Below are 14,247 nucleotides of genomic sequence, written 5' to 3'. Positions count from 1 at the left end.
GGTTCTAGCTGGCCCAACGGGCAGCCCAGCTAGGCTTCCTGAGCTGCAGAGTTCCTGGTGGGACCTTGGCCCTCACCACAGCAAGGCCACACCTGGAACTGCCCTGAGCCCCAGGGACAAAACAAACCCTGTTCCCAGTCTGTGTTTCCTATGGCCAGGTCGTGCTACCCTCACTTTCCCCTCTCCCCTTCTCCCCTGCAGGCAGGGAGTTTCTGCTGAGGGTGAGGACTGCGAGGGTTTCTCTCTCTCCTTCCTCCCTGAGCAGCACACCTCCCCGGAGAGTCTCCTGCTCCCAGCTATCAGTTACCCACATCTCAGTGTGAATGAGCTCATTGCTTCTTTTTAGCCTTCCCCAACTTTCCTCTCCCTGGGTCGGCGGCATGGCAGCACAGGCAGCCAGGCGTGAGAAAGGCCGCCCTGACCTCCTGAGCTGAGATCTGTGCTTCGGGAACAGCATTTGGTCAGAAACAATGGTCCTGGGGAGCTCCTGGGTGCAAGGCTGCAGGCCTTCTGAGCTCTCTGCCATCAGAAATGAGCCAACCTGGCTGCCTATCTGCTGCTCCCTGGCTGTGTGACTCAGGGCAAGCCCCTTGGTTTCTCTGTGCCAAAATGTATTCCTTTGTAAGATGAAGGACACAGGTAAACTCCTCCCTTGACAGCTGTTGGGATCAGAAACGAGGAAGTACACAGCTAAGGGGGACCCCTGGCACACAGTAGACCTCAAGAAACAGCCAGTGATGATGACTAAGGGTTGCTCTCCAGCCCATGGCTAAGGTGGAGAGCGTAGGCCCCTGCCTCATCAGCCCAGCTCGTTCTTTGTGAACCCAGCTTTCCTGGGTAACATGGTGTCCTCACTTAAGACAGCCCTGCCAGGGGTTTGTGGGTTTTTAAAAAATAAATAAAAATTTAACCAACTAAACAAAAACCAAGTCCATTTACAACACACGCCAGCAGGGCTAACATTTATGGTCTCCCAGAGAGCATCTCACCCTGGCAGAGGCCCTGATGCTCTGAAACCACAGCCCTATTCTGCTGCTTCTCCGGGGCTGAGGTACTTTTCCATTTCCACCTTCCTCCTGTCCCCACACAGTCAAGGGGCAGCCCCCACGTGACCCTGTCGTCTCTGAAGCTGCACACTAGTGGCTGAGACCCTAATCTGCAACCAAAATGTTGATAAAATACCACCCCTCCGTCACTGAGATCTGCAAATGAAGGGCCTTTACACAACACCTAGACCCCATAGCCTTCCTGTCCTGGCGCAGGATCCCTGGACAGGATCTCCCAGAGTCCACAGGGTGCAAGAGCAGTCATTTTCAAGTGACACCTAGGGGGTGGGGGCTGGAGAGATGGCTCAACAGTTAAGAGCACTAGCTGCTCTTCCAGACAACCCAGGTTCAATTTCCAGCACCCACACGGAGGCTTGCTTCAGGTTTAGGGGATCTATTGCCCTCTTCTGGTCTTTGCAGGCACCAGGCATGCACAGGACACAGACATGCATGCCAGCAAAACCCCCAAGCATGTAAAACTCGTAATAAAATGGCCAGGCAGTGGTGGCACACACCTTTAATCCCAGCACTCAGGAGGCAGAGGCAGGTGGATCTCTGAGTTCGAGGTCAGCCTGGTCTAAGGAGTAAGTTCCAGGACAGCCAGGGCTACACAGAGAAACCCTGTCCCAAAATGCCAAAATAAAATAAGAAAAAAAAAAAAAAAACGATAGCACATGACCTCTGCCCAGTTTCAAAACATTGCCGTTGCCTGGAGAAGACACTCAGTTACACCTTCCCTACCCACAGAATGCCTGCTATGGGTTCCTGTGCCACAGGCTTGGTCCTTGGTGCAGCCTTCAGACCTAGCTCTGGGGAAGCCCCTTCTCAGTATGCTCACCCCTTGGGGGCTCATAACCTGATCACATTCACTTTAACCGATCTTAATTGGAAGAAGTGAGTCACTGGGAAGTGTGACCCAAAAGGCATACCTTGTCCCCAGCCTTTCCCCTGTGTCCTGAGCTGCCTTGAGGGGTGATGCTTAGCTCCCTCACAAACTCCAACCGTGCTGCCGCTGGGGGCCAACCCTCTGAAACAGGAGCCAAATAAATTGTATTTATTTATTTATTTGAGGCAGGGTCTCACCAGGTATCCTTAGATGTCCTGGAACTCACTGTATAGACCAAACTGGTCTCAAACTCAGATCTACTTACTGCCTCCTAAGACTAGAATTAAAGGCGACCATCACTCCTGGTCCAATAAGCCTTTCTTCCTTTGGACTGTTTTCCTCAGCCATTATGTCACAGGGACAAAAAGCTGACATCAACCCACAGTCACCCTTGTTCCAAGACTCGAAAGTGTTTGGAACAAGCAACAAGAGTTCAGGACAGAGGAGCCTTGGCTGGATATTCTCATTCACCCATCCCTTGCTCGAGCGAGACTGCATACCCTCTTACCTTGGAGCCGTGGGGCCTGTTGGCTCAGTGGCTCAGGGTTCCCTCTGCCTCAGGCCTTCTGACTGCATCAGCCCATCTCCCAGAGACTCGATGTTCTTAAGGATGAGGGGGGCACCACGGGTCCTGTACCGGGGAGTTGCGGATGAGTTTGCTATCATGGCTGTAGAGAAAGCATGAGGCCACAGTAGCTCAGAGTCCAGCACATCACCCCACGCTGACTTCCTGGTGTAGGCAGGGCCCATTTCTTCCATCTTCTAATACCCTGTCCCATATTACACAAGCACCCAGGTTCCTGGGCCCTTGGCTTTTGCCTCCACCGTCGAGCCAGCTAAATCGCCTGCCTCCCTCTGACTTCCTTAGTCCCAAGCCCTCTGACCACAGCTGGGAAATACTGTCCCTCATGAAGCACTTGGATGTTTCATGAGACCCATCTGGACACCGGGTACGCTCCTCCCTCACCCCCTCTCCACACATGTGAAGCCCCTTTGCCTGTCAGTTAGGCAAGCCCAGGTTTTAGGAGTTAAGGTGGGGACGGCTGCGGTCTGCAGCATTCTGCTAACCAGATAGGCAGGGTTGAATGCCACTGGCCTCTGGAGTTTCTTCTGGAAGCAGAGGATCCCAACAAAACCAGTGTGTTCCCAGCCACCTAGTCAAAGGAACCTTGTGCAGCCCAGGAAACCAGTGCATCTGCCAAACCCCTAAACCCCTGCTTCCCGGCACACTGTCCGGGGAAATTTCCACAGGCCCCGCCCTCTCCCTTTCCTCACCTGCCAGACAGTCAAACTCCAGCCCTAGGCCTCCTGCCTCCCTCCAGCATGGCTCTCCTTGTGGGATGTGTCTTTCTCTGCTTGGTTTGTTCTGCTGGGTAGGTGGGGTGACTTGACCCTGGCCTAGGGCCATAGGGATCAGCTTGGGAAAGAGCCTAGCCCGTCACCCTGTCCTGGCTACAGCTTCCAGAAGATCCATTCTTGAGAGTCTGTTTGTCCCACTAGTCAGTGTCAGCATGTCTGTCTGACTTCAATTCACCCAGAAAATGGTCATTTACAACCAGGTTCAGGGCTGGACCAGCACGGGGAGATGTGCATCCATTTTGTATTCCTAGGAGGTCCATGGGGACAGATCATAGAGTCTCAAATATTCACCAGAGGAGAAAACTGATGTAGAGGATGGGAGAAGACCAGGTCCTGGCCGCTGAGGAACTGGGTCTTGGATTTGCTTCCAAACCGCCTTGTCTCCCTTTCCAGAAGGTCTGACTAGCTCCAGCAACAGACCTTTGGTACAGCAGGGCGGCAGATAGAGATCTTTTGCTTGAAGCCGGGCTTTGAGGGCATGCCGAAGCGTGACTAATGCCTCTGCCAAGCAGGCGATAAGCATGTGTGATCTCAGACAGAGCCAGGCCTCCCTGTAAGAGAGGGCCAGCGAGGCCTGGGATGGCCGAGCAGCAGGCTGGCTGGTTGATCACCCTCCTGCATGGAAGAGAGCTCAGCGTTTGTTCAGCTGTCTGTCTGGACATAAACCATGCACACGTGTGTCTGAAGTCTGAGGTTCACAGGCCGCCCCCAGAAAGGCTCGGGAAGGTGATCACAGTCCACCCATCATCCCTTGCTCAACTTCAGAGGGCAGGCCCCAGAAAAAAAAACCGCTGACCAGCCAGATCTGTCTGGGAATGCGCAGAACAGCTGGGGATGGTACCAGGCCGCCTGGAGATTAGGTCAGAGGAGGCCCTCTCGGAGGTCTGCAGGGAAGGTACAGGTATTGCCTCAGTGGCAAGGCTGGCCCTGTGAGCTGTGTCCACCTGGCATCTCTAGGACAGCATCTCTCAGGACTGTAGCAGTGAAGGCCAGTCCCCATGCAGGCCACCTTCCTGTTGCCCAGTACTGCCAGCATTGAGGGTGCCACACACAGCCACCAGAGGTCATAGTTCAAAACTACATTGCCCCAGCCCTTGAGGAAGCCTTCCCTGGCTTGCAAGGGGGGGCGGGGGAGTGGGTGAGGGAGTAAAAATTTATAAATGCGAACCCATACGGCCCCTTTGGGGTCACATATCAGATATCCTGCATATCAGATATTAACATTATGATTCATAACAGTAGCAAACTTACAGTTATGATGTAGCAACAAAATAATTTTATGGTTGGGGGTCACCACAACATGAGGAACTGTTAAAGTGTCTGCAATTGGTATTCATTAAGAAGATAATTTTGATGAATGTTTTCATGTTTTGCTTGTTTGTTTCATGCCCTCGCGTAGTTGAGACTGGCCTCGAACTCCTGACCCCCTGGCCTCCACCTCCCAGTGCTGGACTTGCAGGTGTGTTTCCACCAGTGCAAGACAATTCTGATATATATAAAATATAACTTCTATTAAACTAAGAACTAATAACTTGATAACATCAATTGATCAGTAAATATAATAAATTAACAAATGAAATGGATTATTGAAGGGTTTGGAGAAGGCCCTCCCTCTTGCACACTGTATGTTTCTGAAGTTGTAGGAAGCAGGGGCTAAGCTGAGGCAGTGGAGGAAGGGCAACGGCTGTGCACCCCCTCAGCGAGGTGTCTTAGTGGCCCCAGGGTAGCATTTGAACAGGGCCAGGGATCAGGATCTGGACAGTAAAGTGAGAGGCTTCATGGAACAAAGTACTATGTGGCACTTCCGGAGCTACAGCCCTTCTCAGAGTGGCAACCAGACACTGCTCTTGGCTAGCATCCCCCTGCTGCTGCGAGTTCACATTGTTTTATAGAAGTCCAAAACGGCCTATCCATGTCAAATCATTTCCTCTGGTTAAGGTGGCTAATTCTGAATTGACAGTAAAGTTCTTCCCAATTGTTGTCTTCACAGTATGGCCACTCCTTTGTGGAGGAAGGCAGGATGAGAACCTGGTTGAAGACAGGACATGGTCTGCACTGAGCTCCTCACTGATACTGGCCTGCTCAAGAATTCTATATTCCAGCATAGTTATCTCAGCATCCTCCATCTAAGCATCCCAGTATCCACATCTCTATGTCAGAATCCTTTATCTCAGCATCTTGCATCCCCACCTCAGCATCCCAAGATCAGCATCCCCACCTCAGGATCCCCACCTCAGCATTTCCAATCCCCACCTCAGCATCCCCACCACATCATCCCCACCACATCATCCCCATCTCAGCATCCCCACCACAGCATCCCCACCTCAGCATCCCCACCACATCATCCCCTCCTCAGCATCCCCACCACATCATCCCCATCTCAGCATCCCCACCACAGCATCCCCACCTCAGCATCCCCACCACATCATCCCCACCTCAGCATCCCCATCTCAGCATCCCCACCTCAGGATCCCCACCTCAGCATCCCAAGATCAGCATCCCCACCTCAGGATCCCCATCTCAGCATTCCCAGATCAGCATCCCCACCTCAACATCCCCACCTCAGCATCACTGACTTCAGGCTGGGTACTGTGTATGACATTTCAGTCCCTGATTTCTGAGGCACTCAACAGGGACTCTGCCCTGGCCCTCTTTATCTGACAAAGGTCTCTAGCAGTTGCATCACAGGTGCTGGGCACCTGTGGACATCTCTGCGATGTCTGTATTACCCACTCTGAATGCTTCTGAGGAAAGCAATTATATCAAGGGTGGACCATGTGTGTGGAATATATCTGCGGTCCCATTCCAAGGTCACAAAGGGAAGAAGAAGAAAGAAAAGTATCTTCACAAGCTGACCTTGACAGCAGGAGGGAGAGGAAGACACCTGGCCGCCTCTGTCAGCACAGTGTAGGACAAGTCTGTGGTGTCGGTTTCCATTTGGTAAATGTCACAGGAGCATAGGTCTGGCCTCCTAGGCCAGCTGGGCGGCAGATGAACGACATGGCATGGATCCACAGCCACGCCTGGCACCGAGGCCCTGTGGGGCACAGGTGGGCTTGAGGCCATCGCAGCATCTCGTTAACCACATGCCTTTCTGGCCAAGGTGGGGGAAATGGAACTAGAGTGTGATGGAGACAAAGTAGAAGTCTGTGCCCAAGTCCGGCGGTTCCAGAAGGTCCCTCCCAGGCTCTGGCCCGCAGCCTGGCCTCCCGCTTGCCTCTTGTTAATGAGAGCTGAGTGGCAGGTGGTGGATTGCTTACAGATGGCAAGGGGGCCAAAGGCAGCAAAGATGGGCCAGTGGGACCCGGACTTCATTTAGACCGATGTGTGGGATGGAGGATGTGTGTTGGATCCGGGCCGCAATTGAGTGAGCACCGGGCAGGAAGCTGAGCTGGTTTGTTCTAGGCTGGACAATGTCTTCCCAAGTAGAACTTCAGTACGCTTGGTGAAAAAGACATAGCATTTGGAGAGCAGCCCCGGTCTCCAGCCAGTGGCTCTGGGCTGCACATGGCCTGACCCACATAGAAGTGCAGGAAAACAGAGCTGCAGCTGTGCTAGACCAAAGAAGCTTCTAGACCTTGTCCAGACCAGGAGGCATCAGGGCCCTTCCTCCTGTCTCTCCTTCCTTCCTTTTCCTTCATTTTTTTCTTCTTTATTTGTTAGCTGCATTAATTGATTTTTTAAAAAAAAATCTCTGTGCCCACAACGCCTGTCAGAGTTGAGAGAGGAAAGATTGTTTTGGCTTGTGACCCCTAGGGACCCGTCCATCACAGTGAGAAGGTGGACAGTGGCTGTGGGCGCCCATGGCGAGGTCATTCACTTCACATTGACCACGAAGAAGAGGGGACAGGAAGCAGGCAGGGTGATGTGCTCTCAAGGCCTGCCCCCTGCTCCACTTCTTCCGGGTACACTTGTCCCCATAGGTTCACCCACCTCCCCAGATAGTGTCACTAGCTGGGGGCCGAGCACTCAGAACACAGTTGGGACACATCTCAGGTTCAAACCAAACAGTAGCTTTAAATTTAGCTATCGTGTGACCTTTCCTGGGAAGATAGGAGCAAACACCCATTCAACTCAGATACATCAACATCAACAGATCCACCCAAGTTCAACCTGGTGACCCGGCAGACTTATGGGGGTCACTCCCAGGAGCTCAGGTGACTTAGGCTGCTGTCTCATTGAACAGCCCAGCATGGGTGATACCTCCAAACCACATTCTAGGGGGCCCTGCGCAGCTTGCAGGCAGCTTCACCAAAGAGTGTCCTCCAGCAACTAGGAACCTACGTGAATTTTCTGAATTTCTTTCACGGAGTTTCAGGAGCCTCCATGCTTCCTGGAGGAAGGAACATTTCCCTCCGGAGAAAAAAGCTACACAGGCACTTGGGAGGCAGAGGCAGACGGATCTCTGTGAGTTTGGGGCCAGCCTGGTCTACAAGAACTAGTTCCAGGATAGTCTCCAAAGCTACAGAGCAACCCTGTCTCGAAAAATCAAACCAACCAACCAAACAAAAAGCTACACAGCAGATACATTTCAAACTCAAAAAAAAATGTATAGACCCGACCTGTGGGTTCCGTCTAGCCTTGCGCAGAATCGTCAAAGCGTTAGGTTGTGACCCCTCTGCACCATCATCCACGTTCCTTTAGCCATGTGAGCTCACGTACACATACATCTCATTTCTCAGGTTACCTAGTGGCAGTTCGTAGCCATCTTCCACCCTCTTCCCCACGAACCCTTCTGTAAGCAATTCCTAGGAGTGAGGTGCTCTCATAACCCTAGCCTAATCACCGACTGTGGGCAACACTCCTACAGTCAGTTCCGTTACCAAAGCCTTGTGGTTTGTAGGTAACACACTGCCTTTAGTTACAGCACGGCCTCCCGCCTGCTCTACTCAGAAATGAGTTTCACTGAATGCTTTTATACTCACGTGCACGTGCAAGTGTCTGTGGACATGCTTGTAGAGGTTAGGGGAAAATTTTTTGGAAGTCATTCAGCTCTCTCATGCCTCACACAGGTCCTGGAAATCGGACTCAAGTCTTACACCTGAGACATCTTGCTAGCCTACTCTGGCTTTTGTGATACTGACCTTTTCTGAGAGTTTGGACGAGGCGTTCTGCAGTGTGCCTTCAGATCAAGATATATCAAGCTGAGCTTTTTATTATTATTGTTGGTGGTGGTGGTGTTTGTTTTTCGAGACAGGGTTTTTCTGTGTAGCCCTGGCTGTCCTGGAACTCACTGCATAGACCAGGCTGGTCTCAATCTCACAGAGATCCTCCTGCCTCTGCCTCCTGAGTGCTGGGATTAAAGGTGTGTGCCATCACAATCAGCCTTCAAGCTGAGTTGGAGTTAGGCAACTGGACAAGGCTAGCACAGAATGTCATGGTATCCTCCTAGGGCACCTTATGAGGCAACAGGGTGCGGGTTTATCCTAGTACCTACTATCAGTGTGCTCACTGATGGAGCCAGGGGCAGCCATGTCTATCTACTGATGAGTTCCAATTTCCAATTCCTCTCTTTGTAAATAAGAAATAATTGGTGGGGGGCTGGAGAGATGGCTCAGCGGTCAAGAGCGTTGCCTGCTCTTCCAAAGGTCCTGAGTTCAATTCCCAGCAACCACATGGTGGCTCACAGCCATCTGTAATGAGGTCTGGTGCCCTCTTCTGGCCTTCAGGCATACACGCAGACAGAATATTGTATACATAATAAATAAATAAATAAGTTAAAAAAAAAAGAAATAATTGGTGAGGCAACACCGAGTCTAAAAATATCCTAATGCTTGAAAACTTGTTGATCTGTAGTTTTGCGCATGCTCTAATGAGCTCACCCCTCCATCGCTAATGTGTTTATTTGCTGGTGGTGCACATTAGAGTCAGAAGTACAAAGGCTTCCAGAAGCTTCTGAAAGGAGAGATGAGCTATCTGCGTGTTGGGCTGGGGAGTTGGTGCCTCCTTGGAATGGGGATGCAGCTCATGTGAGTGTCTTCCCCAAATGAGTCATGAGGGGGGATGTGACATTCCCCAGCCTCCCCACCTCCTTCCCAGGACCAAGCCAGCATGCCTGTAAGCAGAGTTTTAGCACAGCCTGTAGGTGGTAGGGGTGAGCCAGCTGGGGCACATTTGTTTGGGATACGAGGAGCAGGAGGCTGTGTTCCATGATGCACTGGGGTGGGCCACATGTGGGGCCTCTTCAAGTCTCTAGGATCCACTGTCGGTTCCTCTGGGACTAGAATCTGGCCATTTTCAGGTCTGGTAAGGCAGAGTCCTCAAATCTAAAGGAAAGGGGGTTCCCCAGAGTCAGAAAATGTAAGGGGGTCTACAGAGATCTCCTGCACGCTGCCAACAGAGAGATGTGCACCCCATGAATTCCTGGTCTTCAGGAAAAGGTTGGGTACTGTCAATGAATAGGGTATTCTGGAACCTTCTGTGGGCTGTCTTCCCAGACCTAGGCTAATCCTTCCCACCTGGGGCCCTCCCTGGGCTGTTGCTTTTGTCCGTATCTCTGTTCTAGCTTTCTGGGATTAGGTGTGCCCTGACACCCTCAGTCTTCCCAGAAATGCCCGTCTGCTTCCCGAACTGGGTCAGAGCCTCATGCAGACTTCCTGGGCACCAATTAAACCACCGTGACGAAGACTCCCCTGACAAAGCTGTGCCAGTTCCTGTCCACCTACTTCCAACTGGCCTTAATCATTGGGCATCTGAGCGAGCATCCACATCCCCAGCTTTAGTGGGCTCCCAACCACAAGGCCAGTGTGAGCCCCTTTCCGTAAACACAATGTTGTCTGATCAGGATGAGATCTGACCACCCTGGCTGCCTTCCCCAGGAAAACCCACATGGTGCTGTCTCCCAGTCCCCCAGCCTGCTCCTCTTTGCCATGGTGGGAACTGGGCAGGCTCTCTCCCCTGCCTCAGTATACTTTAGTTCTACCTGCTATTAAGACCATCGTCTGGCTATCTGTATGTCTGATGCCAGCTCTGGGCAGGCAGGGTTATATCTTTCTAGTCTTCTGGAATTCAGCAGAAACTGAAGAAGGAATTGGTACCCTTGGGTGGGCAAGAGGGAACCCATGAAAAACTTTTCCTGGGGGGGTCTCACCTGGAGAGCACATGCTTAGAGACAGGCCCTTGATGGAGTACCCCTCCTTCCTGTAGTCTGCTCTTGATGTGTCAGGGACACAGAAGCTGAAACAAGTGACATCCATCTGCTGAAGGTGACACAGGCCTTAGGCCACTGACACAGTTTCAAAGGCTCCTTTGATGTTCCAGAACCTTCTAAGGTTTGCAGCTGGTTTGGTAGGGCCATTCTATGGTCTGATCTGTTGATGGGGAGTTTGCTGGAGGCTCACACCATTGGGGGATGGTTTGCAGTGAAGTCACACAAGGTCCCCTAGAATAGGGACCTGGGAATCACCTGTCCAGAGTTTCCTTAAGAGAGGAGAGGTGGGAAGCAGGGCGGGGCCCACAGATCAAGGGACACCCTGATCCTGGAAGGCTGGATTAGGAACTTTGTCAGGGAGGGTTGTGGGGCCAAGGGTGACAGATGACTGTGGACACTGAGGCTGGGACCTGTGAGACATTTGGAAGATGCGCCCTACCCATGGGTGATGCTGTCTGGTGAGCACAGAGTAGATTCGTGTGCCACAGCCAACAACCTCACGAAACCATCAGGAAGCTTTGCACAAGAGGGAAAAAAAATGTTGAAATAAACAAACATGAGAGAAAAGAGGGGGAAAATGTTTTCCAAAGCGCTGGAAGCAGTTTGGGGGGTTAAACCCAGCCGGCCTCTCTCACGTTATTCTATATGATTTATTTCCTGTGAGCGCATTTGAGAAACACGGGTAAACATTTCCATGCGCTCTGGAAAGGCCCTGTCTTCTCATCTGAGAGATCACCAGCACCCAGCCCAACCCAAACAACAACAACTGGTTCTCATTTGGAAAAACAAAACCCACCAGAAGACAGACATTCCTGACTGAGTCACCAGGACACCTCTGTCCTCCCTGAGAGAGCTAAGATGGGCCCTGCTGCCCGTACTCGGGACAACGGCTTAACCTCTCCGTGCTCCATGCCATCTCCATAGGTGGGGACAGTTGTCAGCTCAACCCACAGGGTTGAAGTATCCGCGGAGATTGGGCTTCGCATGTCATAAGCACTGGCAGAGGGCAGCGGTTCTCAGTGCGCTAAACTGAAAACCCTTTACACACAGGGTGGGATCAAGGGTATGGATAGTGACAGTTACAGACGGACCTCGAACAGAGAAGGGACCAGACCAGGTCCACTAGGGGCATCCACAGCTGTATAGTGGGTTCAAGGTCAGCCTGGGCTATGCAAGACTCTCTGGAAAGGCTGAGGTGGGGGAGGGGCTTCATATAATCAAGGTATGAGAAAAGTTGTCAGTCTAATTTAGAAGAATCTTTTCATCTGAAAAATGAGATTCTCCCTTAGGAAAAATGGCTTTGGGGGCTGGGGAGATGTCAGTAACATGGGGTATCTGCCTTGCACCCGTCAAGAACTCTGGGAGTCAAGTGCCAACAGCCACAATTGCTGTGGGCTCTGAGGAAAGTGGTACCTCTGGGCTTGGCATGGAGCAGCCAAGGGCCAGGCCAGCTGGCCAGGGAAGTCCACACTGACCTGAGCCTGGCTGGCTGAGCTCTGGCCTCTTCCAGATCCGAACTCGGGGTCGGGTGCTATACCGCCCTGGTAAGTCCATTACCTCGTCAGGACACCTCAACGATAAGAGGAAGGAGGTCGGAGCTGGAGGCCAAGCAAGTGATCTGAGGTCAGGATTGACAGAGCCAAGCAAAGCCAGCGGGGCAAGTGCAGACGAGGATCAGTGCCCAGGATCAGTGCCTGGGCTCCAAACCAAGCAACACCAGCCCAGTTGGAAGCCAGGCCAGCCAGGCAGACCGAGCCAGCACCAAGATGCTGACCAGGCTTCGGAAGGGCCTGGAATTGGGCAGGGAATGGGCACCGGGCCAGGGGTTCCCAGCAGTACACCTGAGGACACAGTTGCTCACCCTGGCCATGATCTTGGCAGCTGCAGGGGCTGGAGGGGGCCAGGGCAAGGACAGAAGAGCGGTGTGAGCTAAGTGTTGGGGAGGTGCCTGGGCTGTCATTGGATTGCTCTACCTCAAGGTTAGGATTGAGCACAGGCTTTGATGGACCTCAGAACAGGGACTTAACATTCTAGACACTTCCAAAGAGTCAGGGGCAGCTCAATGGGGTGGCAATCTGAGCTCCCAGAAGCAGAGCCTGCAGCAAGAATTTGGGTGCCCACAGTTCAGGGCAAGAGAAGTTCACAGCAGGCACAGGCCAGCCTGGGGGCATGAGGCAGGCAGGGCAGACGGCAAAACACTGACCTGGAGGGCAGGCCACACAGTGCGTGAGGTGGCCTGGTAACTGGGTTCCTGCTGGAGCACCAACTCTGGCACAGAAGGGTTGAGCTGGCGTGAAGCTTCCCCGTTGCTTATGAGCTCCCAGGGGGCTGATGAGCAGAAAACCTTCCCTGGGCAGTGGCTTCAAGCTGCACTTTCCACAGGTCCGGACAGGAATTGAGGCAGAGACACCTGAATCCATGTGTCTGGATTATGGCACAACGTTGGTCCGAACGACAAAGAGACGCCCTAACAAACTGGTTTGAGCAAGACAGGTGCCAGGCAAGGTTGCTTGCTGTTTCCACCACGGCTCTCATCTTTGGATCCACAGTAGTGCCTCTGGCTCCTGCAATCACATATACGTCATGGAGAGCAAGAGGGAGGAAAAGGTCTTCTACTCAAAGCAATCAGCTGTTCACTACCATACACACGCTCAGGCCTAATCGCAAAGGAGGCTGGGGAATGTAGTCCACAGCTGAGGTATACTACCATGACAGAGGGAAGCCAGGAAAGGCCGCTGGGGACAGCTACAGGAGGATGATTCTAGGTTCACATCTCAAAGCTGAGGTTGTGTGAATCCTGCCTGGTCTACCCCACCTAGACTACACATGGCTACAGGGATATTGCTGCTTACTGGCTTACCTGGCTTACTTCCCATGGCTTGCTCAGCCTACTTTCTTTTTTTTTTTTTTCTTTTTTCTTTTTTCTGGTTTTGGTTTTTTTCAAGACAGGGTTTCTCTATAGCTTTGGAGCCTGTCCTGGAGCTAGCTCTAGACCAGACTGACCTCGAACTCACAGAGATCTGCCTGCCTCTGCCTCACGAGTGCTGGGATTAAAAGGCATTTCACCACCACCACCACCTGGCTTCAGCCTGCTTTCTTATAGAACCCAGGGCCACCAGCCCCGGGATGGCACCACCCACCATGGGCTAAACCTTCCCCCATTGGTCACTTACAACTGCATCCTCTCCTTAACTGGGGGTCCTTTCTCCTTGATGGCTCTAACTGTGTCAAGTCAAGATGCAAAACCAGGCAGGACAAAAGGGTTTGTTTTGGCTCATGGTTTGAGCACACAGTTCGTCATGCTGGGAAGGCCTGAAAGCAGGAAAAGGAAGCAGCTGGTCACATGGTACCCACAGTCAGGAAGCAGAGAGAGGCCAGTGCCCAGCTCACTTTACCTTTTGATGCAGTTGAGGACCCCACCCCACAGGGATGCTGCTGCCCAGCTCACCTTCTCCTTCGTATCCAGGCCATGACCGACCTCACCCCCATCCTCAATGGCTGCTGTTGTCCACATTCAGTCTGGGTCTTCTCAGCACAGTTAACGAGGCCCAGACACTCCTTATAGACCTGTCCAAAGCTCATCTCCTAGGCGATCCGGTCCTAGGTCCTATCAAAGTTATAGTCAATATTAATCATCAAAAACACACCTCAGGACCTGGCTCTGCTGATGGGAACTTGAATAGGGCAGGTGACGAATGAACCCCTCAAATGTGTGCCGGCCAGGTGACCCTCTCCATGTCCTTGCTGAGGAACTGACTCTGGGGATCAGTTACAGCCTGGGTGTAGATCTCTTACCCTGGTGGCCA

At 52.3% G+C, this 14,247-nt stretch overlaps 1 protein-coding gene across 5 annotated transcripts in view; it reads right to left on the bottom strand.

The window, feature by feature from the left end:
• The window catches only part of Kiaa0513 (KIAA0513 ortholog), an 89,397-nt gene extending 75,374 nt beyond the window's left edge, over positions 1–14,023 (bottom strand). Inside the window, exons 1-4 of one of the 5 annotated variants that reach the window (XM_050165189.1) lie at positions 13,890–14,023; positions 13,615–13,753; positions 12,645–13,005; positions 2,441–2,600 (exon numbers count right to left, since the gene is read on the bottom strand). The gene's annotated coding sequence lies outside the window, so the exon portion shown is untranslated. Of the gene's footprint in view, positions 1–2,440; positions 2,601–3,000; positions 3,148–3,207; positions 3,914–12,644; positions 13,006–13,614; positions 13,754–13,889 lie in introns of those variants that run through there. The other 4 variants (XM_050165188.1, XM_050165190.1, XM_050165187.1 and 1 more) reach the window with 4 other exon arrangements.
• Positions 14,024–14,247: the final 224 nt, after the last annotated feature.

Source organism: Alexandromys fortis, unplaced genomic scaffold (genome assembly GCF_014885135.2).
Source record: "Alexandromys fortis isolate MF-2015 unplaced genomic scaffold, M_Fortis_MF-2015_v1.1 scaffold_165, whole genome shotgun sequence".
NCBI lineage: Eukaryota > Metazoa > Chordata > Mammalia > Rodentia > Cricetidae > Alexandromys > Alexandromys fortis.
This window is presented reverse-complemented; position numbering and strand designations above follow the sequence as displayed.